Genomic DNA, 13,885 nt, shown 5'->3' with positions numbered 1-13,885 from the left:
GGGCTCAATGGGCTTCAAGTTTGAAGGGCCAGATGAAAGAAATGGCAGAGAGAAACTCAACAAAGGTCTCAGCTTCCTTGCTTTATAACCCCAGATTCTGGTTTTGCTATTTTTGAGTTTCTCTAATGCTGATTTATGTTATTCTTTCATAGCTTCTATACTTTTCTTAATTTCTTTTAGCTTATTTTGAAATATTAGATTTTATAGTTTCACATTTGGTTGCCATGTCTTTTCGAAGTGTTTTTGTCATGGTTTGTGGGGATTTTATTCTGCCTCTTATTCTCCTTTTAATGATAATAATTTTGCGTGGTACTTGGCCAAATTTTTTCTATTGCTTATTTTGTAAATAAGTTTCCCTTTACTTTTTATGAGAGAGGAGGGTCCAAAGAGATAGATTTTCTAGCTTCCCTGTTCCAGGACTTCGGCTGCTGCTGTTTTTGCAAAGTAACAAGAAAAAATAGCCTCTTTCAGAGATCTGCCTCTCACTGCCTTTTCTTTTCTTTTTTAAACAGGAAAGCAATGCATCACTCTTAACAAGGGAGAATTACTTTAAAACAGGGAGTATCATAATGGGTAGCTGAGAGAAGAGTGGAATTTAATCAAATGCACATATTGAGTTTAATGATCCAAAACAGATGAATAATTCTCCTCTAGAGTTATAGCCATAATCATAAAAAAATACTGCCTGGTCTAAATAACTTTTTTCATATACATTAGAGCAAAGTGATGAGAAAATTTAGTAACTATATAATCCAGAGACGGTCCCACTGCTTCTCAGAGTGCTTTTAATTTCTCAGCCATCACTTTTGTTTCTCTCACCTTCTCCCTCCACATTTGCTGAAAATAAATTCCTAGGCCACCTTTTTCAGTGTTTTCTCTTACATAATCTCAATACTAGATAATCAGTTATTTGGCAAAGTTTTCTACAAAGCTACATGTGTTATTCAAGAATTTGTGTTGCATCCTCTAAAATTTTGTTGAGAACTGACTTAAAATTCCCTAGAGTTTGTCTAAAATACTTTATATACACATCATTTATTGGTTAGGTAATGACTACAGTGGACATATAGTTTATTCATTTTTGTCTTCAACTTTTGTGTTGAACAGAATATTGTACTATTTATCCTTATACAGATTTGGGAGTTCTTCTGACTGTTGTAACAAAACTGCCTATCTTATGACTATTTTCTCTTTGGGGGGGCGTGTTAGGCTTTCTGTGTTATAACCTAATAGAGTTTCCTTGTTGAGGCCATGGGCTAAGGTCATATTAAGGTAGATTTCAAGCAGGATCTCCTCTCAAAGGGAGAGATCCTTTCCACCATTAGGTACTTGGGTGAGTAGAGGGAATGAAGTCCTTAGGACTTAAGCAGGCCAGAGCAGGATCTTGAGGGCAAAGATGACTCAAGCTCTGTGTGAAGAGACTGGATAGACAATGAAGTAGGCTTAGCCCCCTTCTTAGACCTTATGCCCAGTTTGCTCCTTTGAAGGTTAGTGGGTGCCTTGGTGGTAGGGTCAGTATCTGGCTAAGCAGGTCTCAGACTTGTAATGGGCTACGAAAAGTGTCCTCAAGTGGAACCGTGGAACATTGTCCTGGTTAGGAGGCAGAATTGTCCAAGGTTGTGGACTCCCAGGGAGCTCTCTACCAAATCTGGTGGAACAATGCGAGGAAAACAGGAGGGAAAAAATATTGAAGACTGTGGCTAAGAGTTTCAAGTGAGGGAGGAACAGGGAAAGATGCCAGATGATGGTGAGTTCACCTGATTCAGCCCTGAGGCCCTGTACAGGGAGTATATACGCTGGGCGACGTTTTTCACAAGCCACCCCGCATACTGCAGAGGCTGGCAGCTGCTTAAAGGAGCTTCTCTCTGAAGCATCCTTTCAGAACACAAGAGACTATTCATAAACCTTTTTCATTCTTCTCAGTCCTTCCAATCTACCACTCCCCAGATTTTATTTTATTTTTCTCAGATGATCTCATCTTCATTTCACAGAGAAAATAGAAAACATCTAATGGAACTTTCTCAAATTCTTGACCCCACATCTACCAAATGAACTGCATCCACACTCATGTCCTCATTTTTTGCCTTTTTGATGGAAGAGATATGGTGCCTCCTGTCTACAGACAATTTCTTCACTTGGTTTCTGGATTAAATACCTCATTTCTTATAAAGGAATTCAGTCATTTATTTGGTAAAGACTTACTGAGCATCTACTTTGTAACAGATGCCATGTTCCATCTGTTGATTAACTGTTGTCTCTTTTGTAGATTCAGCTTCTGTCACTCCACTCATTTCTTCCCGATAGCATTTTACTGTGCTGAATACTCTCTACCAGTTAAAAACCAACTAAATGGAACCAAACTGAAAAACAGACCCGTGTCCCCCACTCCCTCCTTCAGCTACTAGTCTTTATTCTTCTCTTTAGAGCCAAGCATCTCTAAAATGTTGCCTATATTTAGCATTTTAATGTCTGCATCTCTCATTCATTCTACTTCTGCTCTTACTAAAAGTATGTTCTCTGTGGTCACCAATAACGTGCATGTGGCTAAAAATGGAATGGAACCATTTCAGTCTTCACCTTATTTGATCTGTATGCAGCATGTAAAAATGTGGACCACTTCTCTTTTCACTGGGTTTCTATGACTCCACATTCTTCCTATGTCTCTGGTTTATCCTTCTTAGTCTTTTTTGCGTGCTACATTTTGGTCTGCATTTCCCTTAAATGTTGATGTTCCTCCGGGCTTCCTAGGCATCTTTCCTTCTCATTATCAGTGCTCTGTGGTTGATGTCATCAGCTCTTCAGACTGAAATTATCATCCATATCATGTAAGAAAAATGCTTTGACGTTGTGTTTAGACATGAAGTTGTTGGAATCAAAAAGATTATCTTGTTTAAATAGGTCTATAAGGAGAAAGCCAAAATAAATGTGTTAATGAATCCTTATTAGCAATCTATTTCATGCTGATTGGGAACATATTACAGCATAGGTGTGTAGAGTCAGTTCTTACAACAAACGTTCTAACAGATACAGTTTCATGCAATGCTGATGTAATTCATAAATACATTATCATAACAAACATGAAAAACAAACTTTGTAGTATCTATTGTCTTGAGTTAATGTTACATTTTGAAGGAGATGATGATGACTATGACAATGATTATGATAATTCTTTTGTAATTACAAGTAGAATATCACAAAAAAGGTTCTTTTTGTCCTTCTCAGCAAACTGTCCAGAGATTCATATTTATGATACAGAAACTGCCTATATAAATTCAACATGGCCTTCTCACCACCTGGCTAGTGCTATACATTCTTTTGCATTTTTGATACCTGATTTATAAATGTTATTAAATCTTCTCCTTTACCTAAAACCTGTGCTAGTTATTTTGCATTTGCTTGTCTGGATACACTCTGCCCTTCTCTCCCTTACCTTATGCCTTGGAAAACTGTCCTCTGAGGACTATATCACTTGTGCCCCTTTGGCTTGTCCAGTGGCATGTATACCAGCTGGACATATAGCACAAGAGGAGAGCAAGGTCAGGGCATTTCTTCCCTGCCTGCTCCGTGCTCTGTGCCATATCTCTGGCAGTAGCTGTGTTCCTCCCCAACTATATATTCTGCTGGGCAGTGCCTCCCTCTAGGTTCCATTAACGCTGTTTCCTGGGGACTTCCCTGGTGGTCCAGTGGCTAAGACTCCATGCTCCCAATGCAGGGGGGCCGGGTTCGATCCCTGGTCAGGGAACTAGATCCCACAGGTATGCCGCAACTAAAGATCCTGCGTGCCGCAACTAAGACCCAATGCAGGCAAAATAAATAAATAAATAATAAATATTTTAAAACAAAACAAAAAACACTGTTTCCTACTCTTGACTTTTTAGTCATAGGTGTAATAATGTTTCCCCATTGCTGCAAAGCTCTCAGTGCCTTGGCATTCCCTGTCCTCCTCAGTTCTGCCCGCTCCTTGTTACTCCTTTCATTAAAGTCTTATTTGAATTCATCTAGGGTGAATCTGTTTTCTTTCTGGGAACCTGACTTTTATGATAATGTTGTAAAACTAGCCCAGTGCTCTGCATCCTCAAAAGCACTTGTGTCAACAATTTTCTGCTTCTGTTAAAGATTCTCATTGAATAACATTGTCACTTGGGGTCCCAAGATTTTGCTTATATTTCAACCAAAGCTGAAAGTTTGCATTTGGTATTTCATACGTGCTAATGATTCTCAAATTTATATCTCTAGCCTAGATCTGTCTCCTAAATTTTATTTATTTAATTTAATTAATTAATTAATTTATTTATGGCTGTGTTGGGTCTTCGTTGCTGTGCGTGGGCTTTCTCTAGTTGCAGTGAGCGGGAACTACTCTTTGTTGCAGCGCGTGGGCTTCTATTGCGGTGGCTTCTCTTGTTGCGCAGCATGGGCTCTAGGCACATGGGCTTCAGTAGTTGCTACACGTGGGCTCAGTAGTTGTGGTTCGCAGGCTCTAGAGCACAGGCTCACTAGTTGTGGCACACGGGCTTAGTTGCTCCATGGCATGTGGGATCTTCCTGGACCAGGGCTCAAACCCATGTCCCCTGAGTTGGCAGGCGGATTCTTAACCACTGCGCCACCAGGGAAGTCCTGTCTCCTAAATTTTAGAACCACATGTTCAACTCCTCTGATTTCTCTGCTCTGATATCCCACAGACACTTAAAATTCCAAATGTCCAATTCCAGTTCATCTCCTTGTATGTCCTTTGAGCAACTTTCTCAGCCTGTTCCTGCCTGTATAAAGTTAGGAACCCAGAAACTTAGTTACGATTGAATAGTCACAGTCCCTATTAGTCCAGGCTGGCAGTACTTTTGCTAGTACAATTCCCTTAAGAACTTTGGGAGTCTTCTATGTATCAGATGAAAGTTCACTCCATGCTCTAGAAGCCAAAGCCACACTTGTTTTCAAGACAGTCTTCTCTTTTTAGACTAATTTACTGCTACTTTCAGATCAGGCTTCTGTGGACCTACATCTTTAAGCTTTTGAGAAGCCATTTTGTTCAGCCCAAGAAAGCACCAATTTAAATTCCTTAGAAGCGTTAGAAAAGTGTCTTCTGGCCATAGTTTTGATTCTATCCTTTATCTTTAGGCCATATCTTAATTTGAAAATCTTTTATTTGCTTGAGAATCTGGAAATAAGAGTTTACATTCCAGACTGGCAAATTCTAGCCCCTCTATAATCTCTTTAAATTCTGCTTACATATTGGTCAGTTGTTTTCAGAGCCCATCTCTTTCTTGAAGCTCCTCATACTTCAGCTAGTATAAACACTCTCAGTTTTCTTCCTAGAAATCTCTGCTCAAATCCAAAAGTCCATCAGGTTACTGGGTGGACTATCTTTCAAGTTACTGCAGGTGATAGTTTTACCACTATATTATATGACATGGGTCACTATTTTTTTTAGCTTCTGTAGCAGTTTCCTCATCTTTTTTCTAGTCTCCTGCAATCGTTTTCTTGCTATTTCTACTAAAGTTTTCCTTTTCATCTGCCACATGGTCTTGGAATCAATGTCACATATTTTAGAGTTTTGTTATGGCATGATCCCAATTCTGTATACTGCATAATATTTTAGTTGCTTTTCCCTTGCCTGCATTTCTCATGTGAGGATGGCAAGTATGTTTCCAGTGCCTGGACCATAGTAGGTTTCCAATAAATATTACTTCATAAGTAAGTAAATTAGTTCTTAACTGTTAAAGACCCTTTAAATTAAGGTATCATTGTAAAGTTTTATCAAATCTCAATTATCCTAGCAACTGTTACTCTAGTTCAGCTATTTTCTCTAGTATAGTATCTGTTTGAGTACAGCCTGTACAAATACGAGTAATAGCTCTTGTTTGAACCAAAATTCTTCCACCTACAAAGTGTGACCCTATAAAAGATTCTTAATGTTTGTATGACTCAGTTTTATCATTAGTAAAATGAGGAGAATAGCGGTCCTTATCTCATACCATTTTTGTGAGGAACCTTGGTGCAGAGTGATTATTCAACAAATGGTGGCTATTATTATTATTTCATTTTTAGATCCATGCATAGTAAACTTATAACAATGGTTGTTTCCAGAAAGAAAATGGGTATCTGGGGAAAGGAGTGGAAGGGAGACTTACATTTTGCTGATTTACCTTTTTTTGTAACATTCAAACTCTCTACCCTCTACATATATTACCTATTCAAAATAATTATTGGTTTGAAAAATATTACATGTATATTTGTTCATTTTAATCTCTATTATGTTAGTGGCTTGAGTGTTGCATTTTAAACTCAGCAAGGAAAATGTGGAATAATTCATCCGTGACAGACTTAAAATAGATTTATTTTTAAGCTTCTTAGGGCCCATTAGAAATAGTAATTAAACAGGAAGAATTTTTACAGGGGAACAGTTTCATTGCAGCATCACTATTGCTTTCAGTTGCAAAGATTTTCATTAGGTTCAAGAGAAAATAGTCAATGATGTCAGTTTAAATCCACATAATTCTGAAGAGCATACATGTGAAATTCCACTTAGTGATAAAGGAGTGCATAGTGCAGGAAGTGTTTAATCTCTCCATACTAATATCTTCATTCAAATATACAGTATTTCATAACTTGTGCTTGATTGCATATGCTTGGCTGATGTGGAGCTGTCTGGCCTGAAATCGTGCATTAAATACATGTTCATTTTAACCCTGTTTCTTTTCATCCCTCAAATAGGTTTTATGACAACAGAGTTTTTCAGAGTTTTTCACTCGAGGCACTTCTGATTTAGGCAGTAAGACAAAAATGGGTATTGTAAAGTTTTGAAAAAAGAGAAAAGCTGCTTCCTCCGCAGAAATTTTTAACCTCTGGAGAGATTGGTTCAAGATGGCGGAGTAGAAGGACATGCACTCACTCCATCTTGCGGGAGCACCAGAATCACACCTAACTGCTGAACAATCAAGGACAGGAAGACACTGGAACTCACCCAAAGAGATACCCCACATCAAAAGACAAAGGAGAAGCCACAATGAGATGGTAGGAGGGGTGAAATCACAATAAACCAAATCCCATAACTGCTGGGTGGGTGACTCACAAACTGGAGAACACTTACACCACAGAAGTCCACCCACTGGAATGAAGTTTCTGAGCCCCACGTCAGGCTTCCCAACCTGGGGGTCCAGCAACGGGAGGAGGAATTCAGGGAGAATCAGACCTTGAAGGCTAGTGGGATTTGATTGCAGGACTTCAACAGGACTGGGGAAACAGAGACTCCAATCTTGGAGGGCACACACAAAGTAGTGTGTGCATCAGAACCCAGAGGAAGGAGCGGTGACCCCATAGGAGACTGAACCAGACCTACCTGCTAGTGTTGGAGGGTCTCCTGCAGTGGGCGGGGAGGGTGGTGGTGCTGGCTGTGGCTCACAATGAGGACAAGGACACTGGCAGCAGAAGTTCTGGGAAGTACTCCTTGGCATTAGCCCTCACAGAGTCCACCATTAGCCCCGCCAAAGAGCCCAGGTAGGCTCCAGTGATGGGTCGCCTCAGGCCGAACAACCAACAGGAAGGGAACCCAGCCCCACCCATCAGCAGACAAGCAGATTAGAGTTTTACTGAGCTCTGCCCACCAGAGCAACAGCCAGCTCTACCCACCACCAGTCCCTCCCAAATTGCACAAGCCTCTTAAATAGCCTCATCCACCAGAGGGCAGACAGCAGAAGCAAGAAGAGATACAGTCCTGCAGCCTGTGTAACAAAAACCACATTCACAGAAAGGTAGACAAGATGCAAAGGCAGAGGGCTATGTACCAGATGAAGGAACAAGATAAAACACTAGAAAAACAACTAAATGAAGTGGAGATAGGCAACCTTCCAAAACAAGAATTCAGAATAATGATAGTGAAGATGATCCAGGACCTTGGGAAAAGAATGGAGACAAAGATCGAGAAGGTGCAAGAAATGTTTACCAAAAACCTAGAAGAATTACAGAACAAACAAACAGAAGAATTAAAGAGCAAACAAACAGAGATGAACAATATAATAACTGATATGAAAAATACACTAGAAGAAATTATTAGCAGAATAACTGAGGCAGAGGAAAGGATATGTGACCTGGAAAACAGAATGGTGGAATTCACTGCTGCGGAACAGAATAAAGAAAAAAGAATGAAAAGAAATGAAGACAGCCTAAGAGACCTCTGGGAAAACATTAAACGCAACAACATTCGCATTACAGGGGTCCCTGAAGGAGAAGAGAGAGAGAAAGGACTGGAGAGAATATTTGAAGAGATTATAGTCAAAAACTTCCCTGACATGGAAAAGGAAATAGCCACCCAAGTCGAGGAAGTGCAGAGAATCCCAGACAGGATAAACCCAAGGAGAAACAGGCTGAGACACTTAGTAATCAAATTGTCAAAAAATTAAAGACAAAGAAAAATTATTGAAAGCAGCAAGGGAAAAATGACAAATAACATACAAGGGAACTCCCATAAGGTTAACAGCTAATTTCTCAGCAGAAACTCTACAAGCCAGAAGGGAGTGGCATGATATATTTAAAGTGATGAAAGGGAAGAACCTACAACCAAGATTACCTGGCGAGAATCTCATTCAGATTTGATGGAGAAATCAAAAGCTTTACAAACAAGCAAAAGGTAAGAGAATTCAGCACTACCAAACCATCTCTACAGCAAATGCTAAAGGAATTTCTCTAAGTTGGAAACACAAAAGAAGAAAAGGACCTACAAAAACAAACCCAAAACAATTAAGAAAATGGTCATAGGAACATACATATTGATAATTACCTTAAACATGAATGGATTAAATGCTCCAACCAAAAGACACATGTTCACTGAATGGATACGAAAACAAGACTATATATATGCTGTCTACAAGAGACCTATTTCAGACGTAGGGACACATACGGACTGAAAGTGAGCAATGGAAAAAGATATTCCATGCAAATGGAAATCAAAGGAAAGCTGGAGTAGCAATACTCATATCAGATAAAATAGACTTTAAAATAAAGAATGTTACAAGAGCCAAGGAGGGACACTACATAATGATCAAGGGATCAATCCAAGAAGAAGATATAACAATTATAAATATATATGCATCCAACATAGGAGCACCTCAATACGTAAGGCAACTGCTAACAGCTCTAAAAGAGGAAATCGACTGTAACACAATTATAGTGGGGGACTTTAACACCTCACTAACACCAATGGACAGATCATCCAAACAGAAAATTAATAAGGAAACAAAAGCTTTAAATGACACAATAGACCAGATAGATTTAATTGATATTTATAGGACATTCCATCACAAAACAGCAGATTACACTTTCTTCTCAAGTGCACACGGAACATTCTCCAGAATAGATCACATCTTGGGTCACAAATCAAACCTTGGTAAATTTAAGAAAAATTGAAATCATATCAAGCATCTTTTCTGACCACAACACTATGAGATTATAAATCAATTACAGGAAAAAAACCGTAAAAAACACAAACACATGGAGACTAAACAATACTTTACTAAATAACCAAGAGATCACTGAAGAAATCAAAGAGGAAATCAAAGAATACCTAGAGACAAATGACAATGAAAACACGATGATCCAAAACCTATGGGATGGAGCAAAAGCAGTCCTAAAGGGAAGTTTACAGCAATACAAGCCTACTTCAAGAAACAAGAAAAATCTCAAATAAACATCTAACCTAACACCTAAAGGAACTAGAAAAAGAAGAACAAACAAAACCCAAAGTTAGTAGAAGGAAATAAATCATAAAGATCAGAGCAGAAATAAATGAAATAGAAACAAAGAAAACAATAGCAAAGATCAATAAAACTAAAAGTTGGTTCTTTGAGAAGAGAAACAAAATTGATAAACAATTAGCCAGACTCATCAAGAAAAAGAGGGAGAGGACTCAAATCAATAAAATTAGAAATCAAAAAGGAGAAGTTACCACAGACACCGCAGAAATACAAAGCATCCTAAGAGACTACTACAAGCAACTGTATGCCAATAAAATGGACAACCTGGAAGAAATGGACAAATTCTTAGAAAGGTATAACCTTCCAAGACTGAACCAGGAAGAAATAGAAAATATGAACAGACCAATCACAAGTAATGAAATTGAAACTGTGATTAAAAATCTTCCAACAAACAAAAGTCCAGGACCAGATGTATTCACGGGTGAATTCTAGCAAACATTTAGAGAAGAGATAACAACGATCCTTCTCAAACTCTTCCAAAAAATTGCAGAGGAAGGAACACTCCCGAACTCATTCTATGAGGCCAACATCACCCTGATACCAAAACCAGACAAAGATACTACAAAAAAGAGAAAGTTACAGACCAATATCACTGATGGATATAGATGCAAAAATCCTCAACAAAATACTAACAAACAGAATCCAACAACACTTTAAAAGGATCATACACCCCCATCAAGTGGGATTTATCCCAGGGATGCAAGGATTCCTTAACATATGCAAATCAATCAGTGTGATACACCATATTAACAAATTGAAGAATAAAAACCATATGATCATCTCAATAGATGCAGCAAAAGCTTTTGACAAAATTCAACACCGATTTATGATAAAAACTGTCCAGGAAGTGGGCATAGAGGGAACCTCCCTCAACATAATAAAGGCCATCTAGGACAAACCCACAGCAAACATCATTCTCAATGGTGAAAAACTGAAAGCATTTCCTCTAAGATCAGGAACAAGACAATGATGTCCACTCTTACCACAATTATTCAACATAGTTTTGGAAGTCCTAGCCAAGGCAATCAGAGAAGAAAAAGAAATAAAAGGAATACAAATTGGAAAAGAAGAAGTAAAACTGTCACTGTTTGCAGATGACATGATACTGTACATAGAGAATCCTACAGATGCTACCAGAAAAGTACTAGAGCTAATGAATTTAGTAAAGTTGCAGGATACAAAATTAATGCACAGAAATTTCTTGCATTCCTATACACTAATGATGAAAAACTTGAAAGGGAAATTAAGGAAACACTCCCATTTACCATTGCAACAAAAAGAATACAATACCTAGGAATAAAGCTAACTAGGGAGACAAAAGACCTGTATGCAGAAAACTATAAGACACTGATGAAAGAAATTAAAGACGAAACAAACAGATGGAGAGATATACCATGTTCTTGGATTGCAAGAATCAATATTGTGAAAATGACTATACTACCCAAAGCAATCTACAGATTCAATGCAATCCTTATCAAGTTACCAATGGCATTTTTTACAGAACTAGGACAAAAAATCTTAAAATTTGTATGGAGACACAAAAGACCCTGAATAGCCAAAGCAGTCTTGAGGGAAAAAAAACGGAGCTGGAGGAATCAGGCTCCTAGACTTCATACTATACTACAAAGCTACAGTAATCAAGACAGTATGGTAGTGGCACAAAAACAGAAATATAGATCAGTGGAACAGGATAGAAAGCACAGAGATAAACCCATGGACCTATGGTCAACTATTCTGTGACAAAGGAAGCAAGGATATATATTGGAAAAAAGACAGTGTCTTCAATAAGTGGTGCTGGGAAAACTGGACAGCTACATGTAAAAGAATGAAATTAGAATACTCCCTAACACTATACACAAAATTAAACTCAAAATGGATTAAAGACGTAAATGTAATACCGGACAATATATAACTCTTAGAGGAAAAAATAGGAAGAACACTCTTTGACATAAATCACAGCAAGATCTTTTCTGACCCACCTCCTAGAGTAATAGAAATAAAAACGAAAATAAACAAATGGGACCTAATGAAACTTAAAAGCTTTTGCACAGCAAAGGAAACTATAAATAAGACGAAAAGACAACACTCAGAATGGGAGAAAATATTTGCAAACAAATCAGTGGACAAAGGATTAATCTCCATAATATGTAAACAGCTCATGAAGCTCAATATTAAAAAAAAAAAGACCAATCCAATTAAAAAATGGACAGAAGATCTAAACAGACAACTCTCCAGAGAAGACATACAGATGGCCAAGAAGCACATGAAAAGCTGCTCAACATCACTAATCATTATAGAAATGCAAATCAAGACTACAGTGAGTTATTACCTCATACCAGTTGGAATGGGCATCGTCAGAAAATCTACAAACAAATGCTGGAGAGGGTGTGGAGAAAAGGGAACTCTCTTGCACTGTTGGTGGGAATGTAAATTGATACAGTCACTATGGAGAACATATGGAGGTTCCTTAAAAAACTAAAAATAGAATTACCATATGACCCAGCAATCCCACTACTAGGCATATACCCAGAGAAAACCATAATTCAAAAAGACACATGCGCCCCAATGTTCATTGCAGCAGTATTTACAATAGCAGGTCATGGAAGAAACGTAAATGCCCATCGACAGAAGAATGGATAAAGAAGTTGTGGTACATATATACAATGGAATATTACTCAGACATAAAGAGGAACGAAATTGGGTCATTTGTAGAGATGTGGATGGACCTAGAGACTCTCATACAGAGTGAAGTAAGAAAGAGAAAAACAAATTTTGTATATTAACGCATATATGTGGAATCTAGAAAAATGGTACAGATGAACCTGTTTGCAAGGCAGAAATAGAGACATATGTAAAGAACAAACATATGGACGCCAAGGGGGGAAAGTCGGGGGGTTGGAAGGGTGGGATGAATTGGGAGGTTGGGATTGACATATATACACTAATAGGTATAAAATAAGTAACTAATAAGAACCTACTATATAAAAAATAAAGTTAAAAAAAGAATCTATGAAAAAAATAATTGATAAGCTGGACTTTATTCAAATTAAAAACTTATGCTCTACAAAAGACAGTATCAAGAGGATTAGAAGACAAGGAAATGTTTTCTTCAAGGCTGTGAGAAAACAGTTGCCAAAGACACATCTAATAAAGTCTTGTTATGCAAAATACGCAAAGGAACCTGCTATATAAAAAAATAAATACAATAAAATTTAAATATTCCAAAACATTTTTTTAACCTCTGTAAGTAACTGATTCTGTTCTTTGGCATTCAACAGAGCTCTAAACATGTTCATTCACCAGAATTTTATTAGTCACCTTCTCTGTGCCAAGCACTGTGCATTTGATTAGCAATCAGTTGCTATGTATTGTGTTCGTTTTCTACAACATTACTCTCATTACCTGCTTAGTTTGTGCCTCAATTTCCTAATTAAAAAATGTCATTTTTATAATTCTTAATTTATAATTCTGTCAAGAGTATTAAGAAGTAGCACCTATATTTGGGGTGTGGGCTGAAGTAAATCAATAATTACCTCAGGGCTTCCCTGGTGGTGCAGTGGTTGAGATTCCGCCTGCCGATGCAGGGGACACGGGTTTGTGCCCTGGTCCGGGAAGATCCTACATGCCCCGGAGCGGCTAGGCCCATGAGCCATGGCTGCTGAGCCTGCGCATCTGGAGCCTGTGCTCTGCAACGGGAGAGGCCATAACAGTGAGAGGCACGCGTACTGCAAAAAAAAAAAAAATTACCTCAGTTTTTGTGAAGACACCTTAAACATTGTTAAAAGACAAGGTGTGGTTAATTTCTTTGACTATTCTACGAGTGTTTGAAAAAAAATCTGTATTCTCTGTTTTTGTTATGTCCAAAAAAATAATGAGAAACTGGGAGAAATATAGAAAATGTATGCTGAACAAAATGTTACTTTTCCTAATATGGAGAGATTCTATAATTTGGTCCTAGTTTAAAAAATAGGCAAAAAAATATGATCACCAAGTCCTTCAAAACAATATAGATAATCAATAGATATGAAAACATTCTTCCTTGCTATTCCTTTCTATTGTTTTCCCATTCTTTATCTTCCTGATTTCTGGACTTAACTTTATTCCTTCTTTCCTTATTATCTCCTTGGGTTTTTCCATGTCAT

This window comes from Leucopleurus acutus, assembly GCF_964270905.1.
Source record: "Leucopleurus acutus genome assembly, chromosome: 18".
NCBI lineage: Eukaryota > Metazoa > Chordata > Mammalia > Artiodactyla > Delphinidae > Leucopleurus > Leucopleurus acutus.
The sequence above is the reverse complement of the archived record's forward strand: the minus strand, read 5'-3'. Positions refer to the sequence as shown.